General features: G+C 41.0%; 2 long non-coding RNA genes across 2 annotated transcripts; both read left to right on the top strand.

The window, feature by feature from the left end:
- Positions 1-7,246: 7,246 nt before the first annotated feature.
- On the top strand, positions 7,247-8,901 carry LOC120112378. Its single transcript, XR_005513872.1, has 3 exons — positions 7,247-8,139; positions 8,245-8,397; positions 8,498-8,901. It is a non-coding gene; the product is annotated as an uncharacterized LOC120112378 (long non-coding RNA).
- Positions 8,902-8,995: 94 nt separating this feature from the next.
- LOC120112377 lies at positions 8,996-10,167 on the top strand. Its single transcript, XR_005513871.1, has 4 exons — positions 8,996-9,079; positions 9,160-9,268; positions 9,410-9,523; positions 9,762-10,167. It is a non-coding gene; the product is annotated as an uncharacterized LOC120112377 (long non-coding RNA).
- The last annotated feature ends 5,654 nt before the right edge of the window (positions 10,168-15,821 follow it).

Below are 15,821 nucleotides of genomic sequence, written 5' to 3'. Positions count from 1 at the left end.
GTCAACAATGGCATATCGGTTATACCATGTTTAGATATTATTTAAATGATCTGGAAGTTCAAACTTGATATAGGTTTTGATGTGATCGTACTTTTGGTATTGCTGCTAATTATTAGAGTGGGATTTGTACGTAGATCTTCTATAGTATTGGAGTGAGCTAAGGAGATTTCATAATATTGAAAGGAACGTTCTTCGAAGTTGAAAATGTATGTGGATTATATTTGGTGTTGGCATGTTGGATATTGCAAATAGGTTTATTTCTTATGGATGTATTTGATTATTTTGAGGCCATAGAGTATGCATATTGATGGGAGAATTCTAATTATTTGAATTCTCATGTTTGGATTGGGCTACTGAATTTTTCTTATAATTGTTGGAGATTATTGGGTGTGTTAGCTTGAAATCTTTGTCATTGTAAAATACAAAATTGAGTAGAAATTTCGATTTTGAGATGCTTATGTGAGTTATTATGTGTAGCATTGATCATAGACATTAAGAATTTTGGTGAAAAAGAATGTGGAGGTTGATAGGGTTAATTCCTACTCATAGTGATATTGGCTCAACAGTTCTAACCCATTGAATTTGAAGTAAATTCTGTTGGAAGGAAAATCAATGTAGATTTTCTGATTAAATTGCTAAGGGAATACAAGAATTACCCCTTTAAATTAAACCTAGATATTTTGGATTCTAAGAAGGCTGTGGAGATCACATAGTGACCTTAAACTTGACTAAAGGATCGGGGGTTAGTTATGGTATGTACACTCTATATAAATTGAGGACAAAAAGATCTAAAGGTTTTGCTCTAGTTCTACTTAGAAATTTGAAATTTGGAGTTTTTAGTCTCAATGCAAAGTGATACTTTAGTCAGAAATCATTTTGTGACTTTAAAGAATTAAATGAATTAAATCAGAGTGTGCAGCGGAAGTGTGGTGGTTTGACTTATTTTGAAACTGGTTAAGATCATTAATATTTGATCTAAAAGGCATTATGATGAAATACTTGAGTTAGTTTCAGGAGAATGTTGTTGATTCTATGGATCTCTTATTTGTTGAAATGATGTGGGAGAAAGAAAAGAAAAATGATTATAGAATATTAAGAGCATTTGATACTAAAGATTTCTCCTATTTCTGTTAAGCCAATTATGATCTCTGTGTAGAATCAAGAGAAATTAATTTCTTGGGATATAATTATGGCATTTTAATCTAAGGTTGGAAGTTTGGAATTCTTTTGAAGGAGATCAAAAGAACTCTACGTGTGGCAAATAGAAAGGATCAAGTTTTGAGATGCTGTAATTTTTTGAGTATGTACTCCAAGAAGGAGATTATTTGAGATCTCAGGGATGATATGATGGATATATATATATATATATTAGTTTGAGGCTTCAAGTAAGTTAATTTCGAGGACGAAATTTTTTTTAAAGGGGGAGAGTATGTAATACCCCATGAAAAAAAAAAGAAAAAAAAAAAAAAAAAGGAAAGAGAGATGGGCCGGCCTGAAAAGACCGGGCCCATCCCTCTTTATACGATCGTGCCCTAGGCACGATCGTGGATGAAGAGAGGAGAAAGGGGAGGGGAGAGCGGCGGCGGCGGCGTGAGCTGATCGCCGGAGGAGACGAGCGCCGGAGAGGATCCGGCCGGCCGTGGGGGAAGCTCCACAGCTTCCTTTCCTTCGGTGAAGACCATCCACAAACCGGGAGAAGAAAGAAGCCGAGCTCGATTCCTCCGATTCCTCGCCGGAAAGGCCGCCGGAACACCCATCGGACTGAGGTAAGCGTGGATCTTTCCCTTGCGTTTCATTTGCTAGGTTTTTTCGGGTGGTGTTGTGGGGGTTTTTGGTCGGAGAATCGTCGGAGAAGAGCCCGAAACAGGGGTACCCTGTTTCGGCCTCTCTCCTCCGGATTTTGCCACCGCTGGCCGTCGGGATTGGCCGGGATCCATGGTACTTGGGCGTTGATCAAGTTTGTATGGAGTTTGGTGAGGGACTGAAGGCTTGGATGGAGATGGGGGATGGCGGATCCGAGGCTTTCTTCCTCGTGATCCCGCCCCTTCCTCCTCTTCCTCGCGTCGGATGACCATCGCCGGCGGCAATGGCGGTCGGGGGACTGTTGGGTTGCCGTCGGGTGGGGTGGGAAAGGCCGAGCCACCATCACGGTGGCCTTTCCGTGGAAGAAATGGAGGAAGGGGGAGGGGTCAGTGTCGGTTGGAAAGAAGAAGAAGAAGAAGAAGAAGAAGAAGAAGAAGAAGAAGAAAAAGAAGAAGAAGAGGAAGAGGAGACCCCTTCTCCTCTCTTTGTCTTGGCCGGCCACCATCGCCGGCGACTGCAGCAGGGGTGGCCGGCGATGGTTCGGCCAATGGTGGCCGAGGGTGGGGAAGGTGAGGGCACAGCCACCCTGGCTGTTGCCCTTGGACCAAAGAGGCGGAGGAAGAACCCTTCTCTCTCGTCCATCCTTTCTTTTGGTCTCTTCACCGGGACCGATTATCGTCGCGGCGTGGTTGTGGCTATGGCGGACGACGACATAGGCTGGTGGTACAAGAGTGGGAGTCGGGCCACCCCGACTGCCCTAGAATTGGAGGAATTGAGATGTTTGGGGATCTGGAGATGGACCCCACAGTAAATGTCAATTATGGTTTAGAATATTTAAATATTAAATGATTTAGTTTGTAAATTGTAATTGATGTTGTAGGGGAGGAGTCAGCGGTGCCAGGAGATTTTGACCAGGGGACTCAGCACCCCAGCTTGTAGGTTGTGATCCGAATCTGTGTTTGTGTCAATCTACAATCTCAGTAAGAATCCTTGTACGCCAATCCTACATGATATACATATTTTTGCACTATATATGTTTGATATGCTATGATCCAGACAAAGCAAAATAGTTTTATATTTAATTATATTTTGATCGTGTTGGCTTGTGGTTGGTAGTGTGATGGATGCTTGTATGTGTATAACTTATACCTGCATAATTGAATTTATGGATGTGGTGGTATGGACTAACACCGGTCGGTTTTGGTGTAATGGTAGCGCTTGATCCTGATAACTGGTATCAGAGCCAGAGGTCTCGAGTTCGAAACCCAGGCATCGCGTTGGGGGGGGGGAATGTTGGACATACTCGGCCGCTGTGCGGGCCATACCCGCGGGGTCCCTGAGCAGCACAGGGAGGGTCACTGTCAGCATGTCCTGCCGCCTGCCAACGGCGATGGCCTGGTTAGTAGGTGGGTTATACCTGAGGGGTCCCTGAACCCATGGCGAGGCCAGGTCGGAGTCCGGGATTGGGCGAGGCCTGTGGTCGGAGTCGACTCGTGGCGCTGTCTTTGGTGGGGTTTAAGGAAATAGAGTTGCGCCTTCACTAATACCGGTCAGTTTGGAATGGATGTGTGATGTGAAATTGATTAAATGAACATTGACTTTGGGCCGTCTCGTTATTATGGGTTTGCCCGTCACAGGCTCTAAGTGTGACACTATTGGTTTGCCCGTCACAGGCTCTAAGTGTGACAATGTTGGTTTGCCCGTCACAGGCTCTAAGTGTGACACTATTGGTTGCCCGTCACAGGCTCTAAGTGTGACAATGTTGGTTTGCCCGTCACAGGCTCTAAGTGTGACAATGTTGGTTTGCCCGTCACAGGCTCTAAGTGTGACACTATTGGTTTGCCCTGTCACGGGCTGGAAACGTGACCGGGATTTGGCCCAAAGTCGGAAAGATAATTGATCCGGATCAAGTTAATATAGAATGGAAAGAAAAAGCATTGAAAACATTAATGAAGATTTATGAGCTATCGTATGCTATATCATTCTTGCGTGGTTGGACTTTCATTGATATTTGACGTACATTCTTATATTGATTATTTGAGCCTTTTGATAGCCGGTTTATGATTTCATGAAATGTACATCGATTTGTCGTGGTTTTCGAATTCATATTATTATTGTGTTGGTATAGATGTGTAGGGATTCTTACTGGGCTGTAAAGCTCACCCCCCTTTTTCTTCTTTTTCTTTACCAGAGTTGCAGGTTGCATAGTTTTGGATGGGATGGGCGCAGAGTGCGAGCACCAGAGTCATTAGTTAGTTAGTTGTTTATCCTTCTTTGATGTCGATGAACATTTGAAGAGCTCGTAATTGAACTAATTTGTTTATTTGGACATGTCGGATTTGTCTATTTGAATTTCTAAATTAGTTGTGGATTCATTGGAATTCTTGTTAATCATAGGCCTTGCATGATCTTTAGGGCACTGCTCTAGGGCTCATGCGGCCGGTCGCGTACCGGACCCGGGTGCTGGGTTCGGGGCGTGATGAGACCAAAGTGAAACTGTTCGGCGATAAGAAGTCCAACGTCCCGGTGAATTTATTCAAAAATCTCGGGGTAGTTACGGGGTTGATTGCTACGGTCACATTTGCTGCTGGTTTCACCGTCCCCGGGGGGTACATAGCTGATGATCATCCAGGTCGTGGCACAGCAGTTCTAGCAAAAGAGTATGCCTTCAAGGTATTCCTAGTCTCAGATGCCACCGCGTTTGTCTGCTCCATCGTAGCCACAGGCTGGCTCATGTATGCAGGAACGTCATCAATACTTGATACACGTACTCACAAACGAACCGTTTTGGGGGCTATGCCTTGTCTAGAGGTGGCATTTGCGGGCTTGTCCACTGCATTCGCGATGGGTTTATATGTAGTGCTGCCTCCCAGCTGCAAGCGTGTCGGCATTCTTTTATGCATCATTGCTCTCGGAGTCGGCCCTCGTTTATCGGACATGGTGATAAATTGTAACATCTATAGTTTGCTGAATACAGTAAGAATCCGGCAAGGGTATAGACAATGTATTTGGCCAACCATACGCCCGCATGAGAAGAAACGTCTTGGACGTCGTTTGCTGCCCGGTACACTTTTCATTCCGTTCCTGCTTTTGCAATTGGGCGTTTATGCTTTCTTTTTCCTGTTAGCCATGCTCTAGTGTGTGAAAATCGAAGCAGCAGTTGTTAGCATGCATGGCTGACAGAAGTCCAAAGATAGGTTGTGCATTGCATTGGGAGTAATTTTTTAATTATTTTTTATTTTTCACATGTAAAATCTTCTGTCTCTATGCTAAAAATATTAGCTTTTATGGATGTGGCAATAAAATGTTTGTTCGTTCGCTCTCTTGTAAATAGAAAAGAAAAAAAAATTCTCTCTCTTTTTCAACCTGCTTTGACTGAGCAGAGATTACAGCTTCACTTGGTTTTGAGATAGAATTAAATGACAAAGACATGTACTGAAGTTTGCAATCTTGATATCGGATCCTCTACAGATATTCAATCGGCATATCCCATACTGATTGATTATTAGTATGGCATATATTTTGATACCAGCACTCGATACGGAGAAAATATAGAATCTCAACAACTAATCCATATGGTTTGATACGACTCATGAGATGGTATAGTGTTATATAGCAAATCATAACTCCGGATGCCATAACAAATGATTTTGAGAACCATGCTAAATCTTGTGTAATGAGCCAGACTAGAATGGTTTGCTCAGATTCAAGACAAACAAGTCATTGTGCACATGGTTGGCCACCTTTCTTCTTAGCCCAATTAACAATAATACTTCAAAGCTACTGCGGCAACCAGTTGTAGAATGTGAGATCTTTAAACCCATAATACTGTGCAAGAATCTTTCAATTTGTAGAAAAAGGAGGGGGAAGAGAGGAAGAGATGAAGAGAAGAAAACAATCCTTCCTTGTTGCATTTGGAAACAGCCATAGCCCATCTTTTATAAGGGGAAGGTGGCTATCGTATGCAGTTACAACGGCTATATTACAACAGCTATAGTATCAGGTTATGTATAGTCACAACACTAGCTAAGCTAATGTATAGCTAAGCTAAAGCTAAGCTAACATCCTTCCTCAAACTCAAGATGGAAGTGAAGATGTCATCTTGATTTTGTGAACCACATCACGATGACGCCCTGGTGGATGTGCCTTCATAGAGATATCAGCAAGTTGATCCGTAGAAGCAACATATATCAACTGAAGAGTACCTTGCTTGATATGATGCCGAATAAAGTGACAATCTATCTCAATATGTTTCGTTCGCTCATGAAACACATCGTTACGAGCAATCTGCATGGCACTTACATTATCGCAATGAAGAGGGAAATTGCTAGTCAAAGGAACATCCATATCATGCAATAGTCATCGAAGCCACAAGAACTCAGAGGTAGTATCTGCCAGTGCACGACACTCAGCCTCTGTACTGGAGCGAGAGACAACCGTTTGCTTCTTGCTTTTTCAAGAGATAAGAGATGACCCAAGCAAGAAACAATAGCCTGCGGTAGAACGGCGATCTGTAGGATCTCCAGCCCAATCAACATCAGAATAGGCCTGTATATCTACAGTGGAGTAGGCTGAGAAATGAAGGCCGTGAAACAATATACCCTTAACGTACCGAATAATACGTAGGACTATTGCATAGTGTATAGAGCGGAGTATGCATAAACTGACTACTCAAGGTGACTGCATAAGAAATGTCAGGACGTATCACAGTCAGGTAGATGAGACTGCCAATCAACTGCCGATATAGAGTCGCATCTGTCAATAATTCAGTATTTGTGGGAAGAAGCTTAGCATTCATTTCTAGAAGACTATTCACGATCTTGCTATCTGTCAACCCAGCACGAGATATCAACTCGGAAGCATATTTAGCCTGTGAAAGATAGTAGCCATCTAAGCTGGATGTCAACTCGAGACCAAAAAAGTAGCTGAGGGATTCTAAATCTTTCATCTCAAACTGCTGTCCAAGAAACTGCTGAAGTATATGAATCCCTGACACGTCATCTCCAGTAATAACCATATCATCCATATATAGCAAGAGAAGAATAATACTAGCCTTAGATCGGCGAAGAAAGAGTGCAGAGTCATATGCACTAGGAGTGAAACCCTACTGAGTGAGGACTGAACTAAACTTGGAAAACCAAGCCCGAGGAGATTGCTTAAGGCTATAGAGCGCCTTTCGAAGACGACAAACCTTCCCCTGTGGATGAGCAAGACCTGGAGGAGGCTATAGGTACATTTCCTGGGCTAAATCACCATTGAGGAAAGCATTCTTAATATCCATCTGATGCATCTTCCATTGCTTGACAGCTGCAATTGCAAGTAAGGAACGAAAAGTGGTAAGACGTGTGACTGGAGAAAAAGTCTCCACATAGTCAATACCATACTTCTATGTGAATCCTCGAGCCACCATACGAGCTTTGTAGCGTTCCACTGAACCATCAGCTCTTTGATCTTATACACCCACTTACATCCTACTGCAGTTTTTCCAGGAGGTAAGTTAGTCAGGTCCCATGTATGCGTATCATGAAGAGCTTGGAGTTCATCAGACATGGCCTTCTGCCAAAGAGGATTAGAACTGGCCTCTTGATAATTGCGAGGCTCATATAGGGTAGCAAGAGCATAAAAACAGTGATAATCATTGAGATGAGATGGGATGGATCTTACCCTACCAAAGCGGCGAAGGGTAGTACTGAGAAAAGGCTCGGATGATCCGATTGTGATGATCGGAACAGTGGACGGTCCAGACCTAGTGGAGTTGGTCGTTGAGAGATTGCCTGATGAGCTTCCATCACCTGCAACTAAAAAGGAGTCTGGAAAGAGATCAACAGTGGGTTGTTGAAGACAGAAGAATACTGAGGAGGACCATGGAGAGTGGAGAGATAGGAGGGGAAGGTTTGCGATGGGATGGGCTACTGATAGGGAGAAGAATAGTGTTGGCTTCTCTCTCACTCTTTCCTTTCTCCCATACGCCTTGCCAAAATAAAGCCCTCTTTCTTTCCCTTCTGCGATGGGATGGGCTCCTCAGAGGGATCTACTTGGAGGGAGAGAAGAACGTCGCGGGACCAAGATCAAGCCACGGCAGACGGACGGCGACGCGCGGTGGTGGCTCGGCAGAGATCCTCTCTGGATCTAGCCATGGACGGCGCCGGCAGAACTGCAGTGGCGCGCGACGGCTCCTCCCCTCCTTGCTCTGGTCGCGGACGGTGACGGGCTGTGCAGACTGCCTGCATATTTAGCACTGGGTGGCCAACAATTCTCATCCCTTCCGGAAAGACGTTCCTGTTGAGCCCATTGACATTCGAAGGCCCCTGTCTTTACGCCAGCGTCCATGTTCGGGTATAATATACATTTAACTGAAGATATCGGGCAAGGGTTTCAATAGAGCTAGCTACGGGAGTTGGCTTTTCTTAAGTTTTTGACATGAGGAAAGTTTTCTCGCAGGTCGAAGGAAATATTGTGGCACCTGACAAACTGTGGACCTCCCAAAATAACACCAGTTGGATCACAGTCAGAGACGTCACTGCTTTCACTGTCGATGGTAATGGCGAGATCGACGGCCGAGGTTCCGTCTGGTGGGACTGCAAGAAGAAAAATGTAGCAACCTTTTCTCTTTCTAGTCTATATCTATCCCCTCATTTTCCCCCCTTCAAAGCTTATAGCCTGATATTTCCCCTCTTTTTAACTTCTATTGCAGAAATGTGACAGCGTGCCTTCCGTAAGTATGCTCTTCCAGCACATCTAATTGTATATTTTTGAATACTTTGGACAAAGGCAAGTTATTTTGTTTATGTTGTTTTCTATCAAAGGCAAGTTGTATATTTGATAATTTGGAATCCCACCGTATTTTTTGGTGTCTCGTAATTGCCAGATTAATCATTGTTCTTGTGACAGGCATTAGGTATCTTACGCTGTGTGGATTTGACCATCGCGGGCATGAAACTTCTCAACAGTCCAGGGAAGCACCTCACCGTGGACAGCAGCAAGTGGGTTCACTTGAAGGGGCTTAGCTTCGCATCTCCGGCAGACAGCCCCGACACTGATGGCATATACATTGTAGAGTCTCATTATGTCGAAGTAAAGGATCGATGCCGCCATTGGAGCAGGCAATTCTCTCAACCAAGATGGCAAACTAGACTGGTAGCTTTAAATTTGCCAGTCTACTGACTGAATGATTTCACTTTGTATAAAATATAGGAGGTGATTGCATTGCGATCCGAACAGGATCTTCAGGCGTGAACATAACCGGGATCGCGTGCGGCCTTGGGCGTGGCATAAGGTCAGTTTCCGGTTCCTACGTACTGATGAACTGAGAGCAAGTTACAATGGTCTTGACCATATCTCTCACTTCATGTACAGCATTGGAAGCTCGGCAGGGAACGGCTCAAGTGTGATAGTGGAGGATGTACATGTCTCAAACGGCAGTTTCTATCAATCGGATGGTGGTCTGAGGGTTCAGACATTGCAGGTGTGCACCTAAACTTAATCCAAATCCACAACATTAAGAAAGAGAAACGATCAATTTATATGAAACAATTAGAATTCATCAGCATTCCTCCAAAAGGAAGAAGTATTCATGACTATGTTTGTTCGCTTCTGTGTTGTGAAGGGAGGGTCCGGTCATGCTAAAGGGATCTTATTCGAGCACATCAATTTTACTTCAGTGGGGAGCCCCATAGTTATAGACCAGTTTTATTGTCCCGGCGCGCACTGCAAAAATTCGGTAACGAATTACTTTTACTCATCGATTAAAGCTTCTTACGTCAATGAGCTTTCTGAGTTATTGAGAAGACATAGTAGGGCAGCTATGATGTTAACCAATCTATTTAAGACATGAGTAGCTTTATAAATTGGTGATTAAACTAATAATTTTTAATATTGTCTATTGTGAAAAATATTGGTGCGCAAGTGTATTCCATTTCCTTATTCGTTCTTTTTCTGCTGTTATGTTCGAATGGCAGACCTCGACTGTGGAAGTGAGCGATGTTCGATTTGTTGATGTACATGGGACTTCAACAACAGATGTGGCCATCAAGTTTGCATGCAATGAGAAAGTTCCTTGCACTGGCATTATTTTGGATAATGTTGGCATCACATCAGTGGCCAGGCAAAATCAAGCTACTTCCTACTGCCTCAATGCCAAAGGGAAAAAGCTTCATGAAGTCATTCCAGATATTGCTTGCCTAGCCTAGACAAACATGATCTCTTTGATAGTCATGTATTGCAGATCATAAGTTAAATCCCTTTCATTGAGGGTAACCATACGATGAAAATCGCATTCAAATTTTACCTTTTTCTTGTTTCGTTTCATAAATAAATGGGAGGGGAAGGTGGGAAGACAAAGCATTTCTTTTCACCTTTTTTCTCTGTTCCAATTTTAGATAAAGAATCAGATTGGGGCCAATTAGAATTTCATTAATATCATGAAATTCTCAGACAAAGCACAGCAAAGACGCAGCTTTTATATCAACAAAAAATATAAAATATGGATAATATTGCTCTGATGATTAGAATCCCTAGCTGAAGACCATTATTAGAAGCTAACAGGAGGAAGGACAACTTCAAATTTAAAAGTACTGGCATTTTGCTCCTTCCATATATAACTTGCACCAAACGGCAGCAATTAAAATGTCCCAACCCAACCTGAATTTTTACGGATCTTCTTCAAACTCCAGGTGTCCCCAAAGACGAAACGAGTGGAGAACAATTCCTCTATTTTATTTATTTCTAAAGAAATCCTACAATTGCTTAAGATACCAGTAGAATATATAGAAAAATATAAGTAGCTTCCTCTGGTTCATGAATGCAGCAACCAACCCATATTTGTATAAGGAAAGCAAGCTACAAGTAAACATGCAGAGGACTGTCAGAGCTCAAGAAACATTAATATCACATAAAAAAACTTCAAATGAGAGCACAGCCATAGAAACATTAAGGCCAAAATGGTGAAGGTCATAATAGACTAGGTCCTCCCTTGGCATGGTTTGAATTCTCTTTCACCTAGACTATGAGGGAGTACTAATTTCTACAGCATGGTAGCTACTTAAGTCACATTTAGTAGAGTTTTCATCTGTAGAGTTTTGAACGGTAAAACTTGTGCAAATTAGCTTCTTATAAAAAGTTATCTACTATTTGATAACTACATTTTTGAAGTGCCATGCAACTTCAAATCTGTTATGTAACCAAATTAAGAAAGTCAGTATCAAAATATGATTGCATATATAATAATTTAAATTGTTTAACTATTGATACTATCAAAACCTATTATTGTAAAATATTCTTAATTTTTAAATTATTTATTTAATAAATATATTATTAAAAATAGAACAATTTTATAGTATTTTTATATTACAATAATATAATAATAGTATATCAGCATTATAATAATATTATAATATAATAGTATTATAATAATATAATAAATATATTTTGATAGAATTATTGTATTGCAATATAAAGCCGACAGTGGTAATAATGTAAAAGAAATACTTATATAATTATGCTATCCAAAGTTGGATCACCTAGATCGCGACCCAAATTTTGATATTGTCTCTATAATAAAAAAGTACCCATGTCGCCACCTCAATGTCAAGTCTATCAAGCACAAATGCTTCTAGTTCAAATCAATTCATTATATAATCATAATATCATGTAGTATCATGCACTGAGCTCTAAGAAAAGATCAACCATTTGCTAGTTTGTTAATTTAAGTTTAAACATAATTGGCACCTCGATGTTTAGATATAAAGAGATAAAAAGAACAACTATATGCATATGAAACCATAATAAAAGAAAATCCCACCAACACGTCATATAATCATGGTATCCAGCACTAAGCACTAAGAAAAGATTTGCCTCTTGCTAGTTTGTTGGTTTAAGTTTAAACATAATTGGTGCCTCCAATAGTGCTGCAATAATAAAAAAGTTCGCCATCATGGTGAAAAAGAAAGAAAAAGAAAAAAACGACTGCATGCCTATAAAACCATAATAAAAGTAAATGACACCATATTTATAAAGAGATTTGCTAAAGAGCAATGAGAAAGAATATATCCGAAGCCTCTAAATGGAGTTTAAACTTTGTTCTTGTATCACTCTACATTTCTTCTTTTGCTCCCTCTTGTAAACATTTGATTTTGTTCTTTTTTAATACATTGGCGGAAGCTCTTTCCTTCCTTCTCTTACATCAAAAAGATTTTCTCCTTGCAAACTAATTCCTTTGCATACTCTTTGTATATCCTTTTCTTGTAACCTCTTCTAATGTAAATACTCCTCCATCAATAAATTTGGATGGCTTTCGACACCCCTTCAATTAGAGAGAGAGAGAGAGAGAGAGAGAGTAGTTCTTGAAGCATATGAGTAGAGCACAGACAGATTCCAATCTTGAAGTTCCTTGGAGCAAAGTCCAAACCCGCCTCCACATAGCTATAAATCCTCGGGACAAATCCTAATAATGAACAACCATTTATTAGGACAATAAATGCTAGTTGTTAACGAGACTTTGGTCAACGCCTTTTAGCTCTTATGTTTTTGAGAGCTTTAGAATTACTTTCACCTTTTGTACCAAAAGATCAGAATTTTTAATAAATAAGTAAATATTATCATCAACTAGCTAGGATGCTCACTCATAAGAAGTGTAACGTTAATGTTACCTAAACATGTACGGTTCTCAATCTTTCAACCGATCTTTGTCTGCTTTTTTTTTCCTCCTCCCTTCTAAAATTTTTCTTGGACCGTAGAATGCAACAAAGTGCATTCTTAGCTGCGTGGCTTTAATTACAAAGGTTTTGTTTGGTTCACCAAGCGAATCGCATCCATGATTTCAAAAGGGTTGCACCATCGCGCGATGAGGACAAAACGAAGCCATATGGCGATGGTAAGGTCGAAGAAAATTCATCCAGCGGCGAGGAAAAGGAAATGAAGAAATGGCTGGATGAAGAAATATTGAAGAAACAGCTAAATATACCCTAAAATTTTGTGACGCTGCGGTGGTTGCTACGGTCGCTTTTACTGCTGGTTTCATAGTCTCCGAGGGGTACGTGGCGGATGATCATCCAGGCCGCGGCATAGCCGTTCTAGCGAGAGAGTATCCAATTAAGGTGTTCCTCGTCTCGGATGCCGTCGCGTTCGTCTGCTCCATCTTAGCCACATTATTTTTCATGCTCGCAGGAACATTCATAGTTGATAAACATACTGGCAGGCGAGCCCTTTCTTTCACTGCATTCACGATGGGTATATGAGCAATGTTCGCTCGCAGCCGCAAGAGTATTAGCATTCTATTATGCATCATTGCTCTCGGAACCCCTCTTTTAGTCGGCGTAGTGCCAGATTATAACGTCAATAGTCTGCTGAAAACAGTAGGAATCAGCCGAGGGCCTAGACGTTCGATTTGGCCGACCACCATGCATATACCCGGATGCTGAAAAAACTCTTCATTCAGCATTGCTACCCTGTCCTGCTATCATTCTTTCACTGCTTCGAGCATTGGTCTCTTCTGCTATCTTTCTGCCATTACCGATGCTCTTGGTGGGGAAAAATTAATTAAAACTATTGGAAGAAGAATATCTTAGAAGCTTTTATGGAGGTGGCAATGATTGCTTGTTCTTTTTCTCTCTCGTGAATAGAAAGGATACGAAAAGTTCCTTTTCTACCTTATTCGGCAAAGCAGAGATCACAGCTTCACTGGATTTGAGAAAGAATTAAACCATACTAAAGTTTGCAATTTTGCAATTCGAGAAAAGGGATGATACAACTCGTATCAGACAGTATAATCTTGCATAGCAAATCATAACTCTTTCTTCACGCTATAATAAGAGATTTTGAGCACCGTGCTAAATCTTGCTTATGAGCTACACTAGAACGGTTTCCTCAGATTCAAGACAAACAAATCATGGTGCAGGAGACATGTGATTAGACCAAAAACCGTTGGAATTGTGCCTTGCTAGCGCAGTTGACGGCAACGTGGTGCGGACTTCGGTTTTGAGCTAAGCATTAATTCCAATCGCTGAACCAAAGCCTATGCCTCTTGAATTGGGTGCTATGAGATAAAAAAAAAAAAAAAGAAATAAAATTCGCTATATGAAAACATTTTGGGTGTTAAGAATTTATAGAGTCACGTGTGCCTCTTTGTCGTCCCCAAGGAATAAATCAATACCTTAATTACGATGCATAATTACAGGAATAAAACAAATAAACACTTCTATATCGTATTATTTTATAAGTTCTTTTAAAGAAATACCGAGTCTTGCTTGTTTCGTTCTTTGCTCCTGATTTTTTTTTAAAAAAGTGCCCGTCGTTTTAAAAAAAAACCAATGTTAATAGATGGGAAATAAATCATCTATCCGTTTTCTGTCTCATCATGCAATTAGTGATGGAATAAATTTGGAAGAAAATACTAAGATCGCAAGCGTATTAAACACCCTCAAAACCCACTCAATTGGGTTTCGCATCTAAACTCGGCCCCACGTCTCCTTAGCTCGGACGTCTACCCAATTCCCTAATTGGGTTTCTCTCGTTTGCACACATTCCTGCCCCGATGTGGTTTGTATAGATAGTCGCGGTTGTATCCTTCGCACCAAAGATGGATACATCTTCCTTCCTGCCCATCCATCCGCCAGGGGATCATCCACTGCATAGATCTCAAATAGCTCCGATCTCCATCACTCATCTATCTGCATGGATCTCAAAGTGAAATTGGGATAGTCCGACAGTTGATGGCACATCATTCCTTCTCATGAAGGATAAAACAAGGCAATATATCATTCATCTTGAAAATTTATAGCCGTCCTCAATCTTTTAACCCGCTCTATTGGACACACACGACAATGACAACCATCGAGATAGCGACCCATCGCCTATCCAAATGTACCCACTGCATTAGGCACGATGGTGCAATAAATGATAGCCGTCTATTTTCGAGAACTGTCTATTTCAAAGATGGCGACATGTCTCCCATCTAATTATGCAAGACTCTCTGTAGTGCAAAAACACCATCTATTTCAGAGATTGCGCCATGTCACCCATCCAATTATGCAAGGCTCTCAATAGTGCAAAAACACCATCTTTTTCAGAGATGGCGACATGTCACCTGCCCAATTATGCAAGGGTCTTTGTAGTGCAAAAATACCGTCTATTTCAGAGATGGCGACATGTCCCCCATCCAATTATGCAAGGCTCTCTGTTGTGCAAAAACACCATCTATTTTAGATATGGCGACATGTCACTCATTCAATTATGCAAGACTCTATAGTGCAAAAACACGAATCCAAACTCATACGTATATGGAATGCCATTATGAGTAATTGGCTTCACATCGAAGGGTTTTTCACGTTAAAAATTATATTTTTTTTGTTTGTAGATTATTTGATTATTTTATTTGTTAATTGCTTAAATAGATTATAGAGATTATTGTTGCTTGATCAATGGTACCTATTTAATTATAGTTACAGATGGAGTCAAAAAAAAAAAAAAAAATTTTGGGCATGGCCTATGCATTTCCTGTCTCATCATTGGTGGAATAAATATGGATGAAAATACTAAGATCACCAGCGAATTCAACACTCTCAAAACCCACTCAATTGCGTTTCTCATCTAAAACTCGGCCCCACGTCTCCTTCGCTCGTACGTCTACCTAATTCCCAAACTCCCAGACGCCCCAGTTTCGACCTTTTACTTGCACCGGCTAATTAATGCATATTCCGTCTGTTCCTTGCACTTGCTAATTCCAATGCCTTTTCAGTTTATTCCTTGCCCCCACTAATCCTAATACCTATTCCAAAGCTACTTCAGTTTTCCCATCTATCTGGGAAGTAATATAGAGTTAGCTTTTTTTCATTATATTTTTTCTAGTATTAAATATGAAGGTCCGTTTGGTTCATAGAAAAAGAAAAAAAAAGTATGGTCAACAAGAAAGTAAAAAAGATGCCTCTTGTTTGATTGGAGTTTTTAAAAAAGAGACGAAAAAGTTGTATTTCCGTAAGAATATGATTTTCACGTTTCATAAAAAAGTCTTTTCCACGAAAAAC

The sequence above is a fragment of the Phoenix dactylifera genome, chromosome 11 (assembly GCF_009389715.1).
Source record: "Phoenix dactylifera cultivar Barhee BC4 chromosome 11, palm_55x_up_171113_PBpolish2nd_filt_p, whole genome shotgun sequence".
NCBI classification, from domain to species: Eukaryota; Viridiplantae; Streptophyta; class Magnoliopsida; order Arecales; family Arecaceae; genus Phoenix; species Phoenix dactylifera.
This window is presented reverse-complemented; position numbering and strand designations above follow the sequence as displayed.